This window comes from Schistocerca cancellata, chromosome 2 (assembly GCF_023864275.1).
Source record: "Schistocerca cancellata isolate TAMUIC-IGC-003103 chromosome 2, iqSchCanc2.1, whole genome shotgun sequence".
Classification (NCBI taxonomy): Eukaryota; Metazoa; Arthropoda; class Insecta; order Orthoptera; family Acrididae; genus Schistocerca; species Schistocerca cancellata.
Window position 1 is genome coordinate 226,139,767 of NC_064627.1, and position 7,593 is coordinate 226,147,359.

The following is a 7,593-nucleotide window of genomic DNA, read 5'->3' on the forward strand; positions in this document are numbered from 1 at the left end:
TTTAAATCGATCACATGACAAAATTCGTGAACAGGGAAGGGGTAAACAGTGATGTGTTCGAGGGCCTCCAGACAAAGGTGATGCAAATAGAATTGATGGTAAATGACATGCCATCGGCAACATCAATACAAGGGAATGGGGGACTAATATAAACACGACGCAGGATGATGAAGTTTGTCAAGACCAGTAGTGTAGAGGCAGTACAATGAAGATAACAGTTTTCTATGTTACGTCATCCTCTTTTAGGGATGACAAAGGCGCATCTGTTTTTGGTGGACTCTATTCCAGGTACAGTACAACTTATATACTGTATAGTGTCGCTCAAAGAGCAGATGGAAGTGTTTAAATTATGGGATGTGGAAATCTTATAGATGTTGTATTCACATACAAGACAAAGCTTGGTTCAACGGTTTTCCAGGGCAGTTGTAGAAGGCAAAACTGTAAAAGACTTCCATCAACAGTTTGTCATCAAGTGGCCTTCGATAGAGCAATGCGGACATTGATATACACTCATTACGGCCGTGAACAAGGCGTCAGAGAACCCTCATGGAATATGTAAATAGGGTAAATATGTGCTCGAGATGATATCAAATGTTGTTTAAGGAACCAGTCCATTGGACCAGTCACACATCATGTTTTTCCAACCATACCAAACATTCAAAGATTTATAAGTGTTGACCTATAAGATTGAGGCCATTACAAATGTCTACCAAGGTCGCGGGGTGTGACGTGAAATGAGTGGTGTACATAGGAGTTATTCAATCTGTATATTGAGCAAGCAGTAAAGGAAACAAAAGAAAAATTTGGAGTAGGTATTAAAATCCATGGAGAAGAAATAAAAACTTTGAGGTTCGCCGATGACATTGTAATTCTGTCAGAGACAGCAAAGGACTTGGAAGAGCAGTTGAACGGAATGGATGGTGTCTTGAAGGGAGGATATAAGATGAACATCAACAAAAGCAAAACGAGGATAATGGAATGTAGTCGAATTAAGTCGGGTGATGCTGAGGGTATTAGATTAGGAAATGAGACACTTAAAGTAGTAAAGGAGTTTTGCTATTTGGGGAGCAAAATAACTGATGATGGTCGAAGTAGAGAGGATATAAAATGTAGACTGGCAATGGCAAGCAAAGCGTTTCTGAAGAAGAGAAATTTGTTAACATCGAGTATAGATTTAAGTGTCAGGAAGTCATTTCTGAAAGTATTTGTATGGAGTGTAGCCATGTATGGAAGTGAAACATGGACGGTAAATAGTTTGGACAAGAAGAGAATAGAAGCTTTTGAAATGTGGTGCTACAGAAGAATGCTGAAGATTAGATGGGTAGATCACATAACTAATGAGGAAGTATTGAATAGGATTGGGGAGAAGAGAAATTTGTGGCACAACTTGACCAGAAGAAGGGATCGGTTGGTAGGACATGTTCTGAGGCATCAAGGGATCACCAATTTAGTATTGGAAGGCAGCGTGGAGGGTAAAAATCGTAGGGGGAGACCAAGAGATGAATACACTAAGCAGATTCAGAAGGATGTAGGTTGCAGTAGCTACTGGGAGATGAAGAAGCTTGCACTGGATAGAGTAGCATGGAGAGCTGCATCAAACCAGTCTCAGGACTGAAGACAACAACAACAAACAACATAGGAGTCGAGAGGTCAGATCACTCACTGCCCTATGTGGAGGCAAGACATGGCAGCACAACAATGAAACCTGGCCTCATCTGTGTGTTGTGAAATTAATAACGAGCCACTTTGCGCCCTGTTGGACACTGGCAGTTTAGTGAGCGTTTTACGTGAGCCACGATTCCCTTCCCAATAATATGTTTGTGGATGACCTGATGTTGGAAATAAATTTGGTGATCAGAATAAAAACGATGTTCTGTTTCATCTCTGAAACAAATGTTATTGTGAGTTTTAAATCAGGTTGTTACTGAGTTCTTAAGCAAGAAAGAGGACCCACGTAAATATGTAAATAGGGTAAATATGTGCTCGAGATGATATGTTGTGTAAGGAACCAGTCAGTTGGACCAACCACACATAATGTTTGCCCAACCATCCCAAGCCTCCTGAGGCACTTCCTACACCACAGCAAACTCCATTGCCAATTTGAAGATTCGTGACTTTACCTGGGCTGTTAAGCTACACGTTGCCCATGGGCTGTTTACTGAATTTGTTTTAGCTTACAGCGCTATTTTTATGACATGATTAATCCCTGATTGGAGAGAAGGCAAATTTTCGTGTAAGTTCTGTAAAAATCTTCTTATTTTGTCAGTACGATGAGTTGCCAGTAACTTCCATCTCACAGAAAGGAGGCGTGTGGCCCTTTTCCAGTTGCTAGATTTGTTATTCTCTGGACTTAGCCTTATTATTATCAGGCATCAAGTTCAAGTATGTTTGCAGTTACCTAGATAATTTAGGCATTTTTAGTAGGAATTTGGAAAAACATGTCTAGTATTTAAGGAAGTTCTCCCCTAGAGTAAGGAAAGCGGATTTAACAGTGAAACCGGATAGGGTTACTTGTCCAGAAATGTCGTTTTTGCCGCGTACTATGTCAAAAGGGGATGTTAGAGAAGACCCAGATCGTACCTAGGGCATAAGGGAGTGTCCACTTTCGAGGAACCCTGAAGAAGTAGCTACGATTATCGGCCTAGTAAGTTATTTGTAAGTTATGGAAGGCAATGGCAAACCACCTACACTAGGACCTTGCCTAGTAAGGCGGCGCGGGTCTCCCGCGTCGCTCCCCTACGCTCTGTAAAGGAGTATGGGACTCATCATCATCAAGTTATTTGAGAAAACTTACCTCTAATTTCGCCCAGCAGGCCATAACCTTGAATTAACTGCGGAAGAAGGGGAGCACGTTCGAGTGTGGGGGAGTCGCAACAAGACACGTAGCACGCCCTAGCGTCCACTCCTCATTTCAATAAACCATTCAACGCCCAGACTCATTTTTCCTTGTCTGGCTTGGCAGCTGTCCTGCTGTTGGAAGACCAGCATGGTATGCTTCTTGCATACTTCAGCTCGGTAGAAAAGGTACTCTGTTTATGAGCAGAAAGCTCTGGTTGAGTTGTTTGAGATAGACAGGTTTCGCTCTTATTTAGACTGTAGCCATTTCAGACTGAAACTGACAACCAGGCCCTAAACTGGGTGTTGGCACGACTTAGGCATATGGGGACAATAGTGAGACTGGCTAATCAGATTTCCGCATTTCATTTCGAAGCAATATGTTAGAGTTAGTGATAATGTGACAGCTGATGGGTTAAGTAGGATATTTCAAGGTTGGTTGCTTGGTTGGTTGATTTGGGGGAGGAGACCAAACAGCGAGGTCATAGGTCCCATTGGGCTAGTTAAGGATGGCGAAGGAAGTCGGCTGTGCTCTTTCAGAGGAACCATCCCGGCATTTGCCTGAAGCGATTTAGGGAAATCACGGAATACCTAAATCAGGATGGCCAGACGAGGGTTTGAACTGCCCTCCTCTCGAATGCGAGTCCAGTGTGCTAACCACTGCGCCACCTCGCTCGATATGGTTCAAGGCGATTCTGAAGAAGATGGAGGGGAGAAGCTAGAGGATGATGTCACTGATTCTCAGGTTATCAGTTTGATTTTAGGGGATTTTTTGGTGCTGTTTAAAGGAGTTAATAAGTATCAGGAGAAGTTGAGACATTGAAACAGATAAGTAACAGTCTAGCGTAGGGTGAAGAGTTAGGCTGTACAAGTTAACAGATGGTGTGAGGAATGGTCACGGCCCTAAGCTACTTGCTCTCACGAAGCTGGCCCCGTGCTTTTAGTGTATTATCAACTATGGGTGACACCTGGGAGTATACAAGGCTCATTTTAAGATTTGGGAGGACTTCATTTCGAGGGGAATGGACTCTGACATTAGGACTGTGGTATGAACATGTAAGAATTGCCAAATATTACCCCTGATTGCAATTACATAAGTTTCTCTGTGTTATGTGCATGGAGACAAGCTTCAACAATGTTTTTATAAAAATTCTGTCAATAGTTACAGTATTTATGTTAGGCGACTAGTTTCGAACCTTACAGGTTCATTTTCAGGCCTGGCCTACTGGGCCTGTACTGACAGTGCCTAATCGTAAATATTAAACATCAAAGGGATAACACAAGTTTTATAAATGTTTGCTGAATGAATGTCACAACCCATATGTGCCTCTTATCAAGTCAAAATCAAACTGGAGGTCAACGTAGCCAACAGCTCAAGGAACATTTCAATGGTGCTAGCGTCACGCCTCAGTCAGTATAAGTAATCTTAGACGCCTTTTTTTCTGCTGAAACTTTATAATATTTTTAGTCAACCAAGACGACTGTTTCAATAGTAAATATTGTAAAATAGAGGCTAAGACGTAGTTTTCATTGCTTTTAGATTGCTTTAGACCATATTACATTACACAGCTTACATTGAGTAAAATGCCTCGTTCGACCTGCAGACGTAAAGGGCGCAAGTACTTGTGATCATGGAAAACCAAAATATGGAATACATCTTTTTTTATGAACTGATCAATTTTGATCTAATATAATTCCACTGTCGTGAAGTGTGCCAGTCATAGTAGATGTGTTATGGGACAGTATTTCAGAAACTGCTTCATAACTGGATGCAGTTAACTGAAACAAACACTATGAATATAATCAGTACTTCTTCATTTCGTTTCTATACGGTGGTGAAAGAAATGTGTAATTTTTCTATGAGCTGATTCTGCTGGTTGACTGTGAGAATATTAGGGCGAAAGGCGTGGAATAGCGAAACCGTTCCTTCGTTAAAAGGCGGAGACAGTGGAAGGTATGCACCGGGTGACGGCCCCTCTTTGGGACAGGCACGGATCCCCGATGTCGGCCACAGTAGGAGGGAGTAGGCCGAACTCGACAAGTTGTAATGGCATTGCGAAACGCGTTGAAAAGAAGGCTATCTAAAAAGAAAGAAGTCTACAAGGGGATGGTAAAACATGAGAGGCACATGATTAAAAAATCTAGTGGAATCAAAGGAGGTAAGTTTCGTGAGGGAGTCCAGGATTGGCTCATCAAAACTATTTTTGTAGTGGGGATGAAACATTACGAGTGCCTACTTGCAGCCCCTGTCATTGCCGGAAAAGTGAAATCAAATTCGTAGTGGGAGAAAATTTCTTATTTTGCTCCCACTCTAAGAGCGAAATGTGCATTAGTGCTTAATCACAGCAGACGCTCTGAGAAGAGGGAGACTGATAGGGTTTTTTATGAATATTTCATTGGATGGAACTCGGAAGGTCCACAGCGATTGTCTAACTAGTATCTGATGCTGGTAGTACCAGCAGAATTTTTAGAAGGAGAAGATTTAAATACTTGTTTTTAGAGCTCCGGGAATGAAGATTTCAACTTAGAGTTCCAGAGAGGGAACATTCGGTTTGTGTTGGCACTTCAGCAGACAACATTTTGGCTGATAGTTGTTTTGATACTCTGTCATAGATGCCGAGGTCAGACTTGGAACTTTCAGCTACCTCCGCAGCCATTTTCTGCATCTCAGAGTTAGAACAATGGTAAGCATGGGCAGCATTTGCGCATCACATGTCGAGGGGGATACGATATAACTTGCTTCGAGTTAGGGTCTTACTTTTCTGAATGAAGTCATGTACTCGCCTAGTTGAATTCAACATGGCCTTAGGCAAGGGTGCTGTGCTCATACGTCCCTCTCTTGCTCTTTCCTTTAATCTGTTAATTAATTCAGGAATCATTAGTGGTTTACGTTTTCGATTCCACCCTCCTCCTAGGCCAAGGTATTATCATGTATGTTCGGTAATCAATTTTACCGACTGCGTACTTAATAATTGCTTGTATTATTCAGTCAATGTTTGGAATAAAGTCCTAGCGTTTTACAATAAACAGGACTTAATGGTGACCTATAGTTTCATTCGATAGTTTTATGAAAACCTTTCTCATTATTTCTGGGCCGGAGTAACCGTGCGGTTCTAGGCGCTACAGTCTGGAGCCGAGCGACCGCTTCGGTCGCAGGTTCGAATCCTGCCTCGGGCATGGATGTGTGTAATGTCCTTAGGTTAGTTAGGTTTAATTAGTTAAGTCGCATAGTGCTCAGAGCCATTTGAGCCATTATTTCTGTTCGAGTTATGGTACCCATGTGTCATGTTTAATTGAGACTGATGTTCAATAATATCCGTTGCGCGATCTAGTTTTAATATTCCACGAAATCTTATGTAGAGCGGTCTGTTCACGGTAAAGGTCACTGGGTTCAGACCTTGATAGCATCACAGGGGCATGCTTAAAGCTCAGCCATAGCTTCACCTGAGAATTTGGAGACTCCTGGCAAGGTTTTTTGAGCACTGAAAATCTTCAGATATGTAGTCGTCTTACAGGTTGCCAAATTAAGAATTTGTTAACACATTTTTCAGGACTTTTCGTTGACTTCGACTTTATGATGTACCGTCTTCGACTGTTTAAAGATTGAACCGTTTTATTTTTACAGTTTAAGGCCAGAAAATAACATGAGAGAATCCTAATAATAATAAATTTCATGTAACTACGATAGTATTAAGTTACTGAGGCTGTGCTAATTGTACTTTCTTTCCGCAGGAACAAGGTGGTTAGGATAGTCAGTTGTCCTGTGTCGCAGCATTGAACCTTCGGTGGTTTTATTTAACACGTTCGCACCGGCGCTGATTTTTGTGTTTCTCTGTGTGGGGCTGCGCGCGTATTCATGCTTTCTTTTATCTGGTGGTACTGCTTTTTTTTGTTTCTCACCTCGGATCGGTTGTCGTATTCAAACAACATAGGCTCCTATTTTAATATAGTGATCTTTTATTTTAAAGCAGGCAAAAGCCCATTCTTTTAAAACAATGAGAGATCACATAAAAGAATTATACGAACACTGAATAATTTTTCATCTGACAAGATTGCTAATATCATTTATTGATATAGATGACCTGCTTCGACAATTCTGTTGTCACCTACGGATTTATTGTTACACCATTTTGCGATCTTCTCTTCCAGCGCAATATGTGGTAGTACACAACGTGTGCCCATGCTGGTATGGTGAGCTGTACTAGTAGTCGGTAGGTCAATTTTAAATTAACAGCTATATACACTCATGTTATTGAGCCGATTTCCAGTGCTCACGTTCATCACCACTTGGTAAAGTTGGTGATGAATGTAAGCACTTGTAATCGGCGGAATAACATGTGTGTTCATAGCTGTTATTTTTAAGTTACATGTCATGGTACCAACATGTGCACACATAGTATAGTACCATTTGCTGTGATGAAGAAGATCGTGTAATGATGTAAACAAAAAACCTTAGATGGCAACAGAGAATTGCCAAAACCGGTAATCTATATGAATAAGTGATTTTAGCGATCTTGGCGGCTGAAAAAATGATCAGTGTTCGTAATACTACAGATCGCCCCCATGATGACGATGTCAGAAGTATAGAAAAGAATTATACACTAAATTAATCACAAATGATATCGTATCTCATTTGCTCAGAAGGTTCTCTCTCATTGAACGGTGACGCATAATTGTACGAGGGTTATTCGGAAAGTAGGGAACGATCGGTTGCGAAATGGAAACCATAGTGAAAATCCGATGAAGTTCTGCACAGTT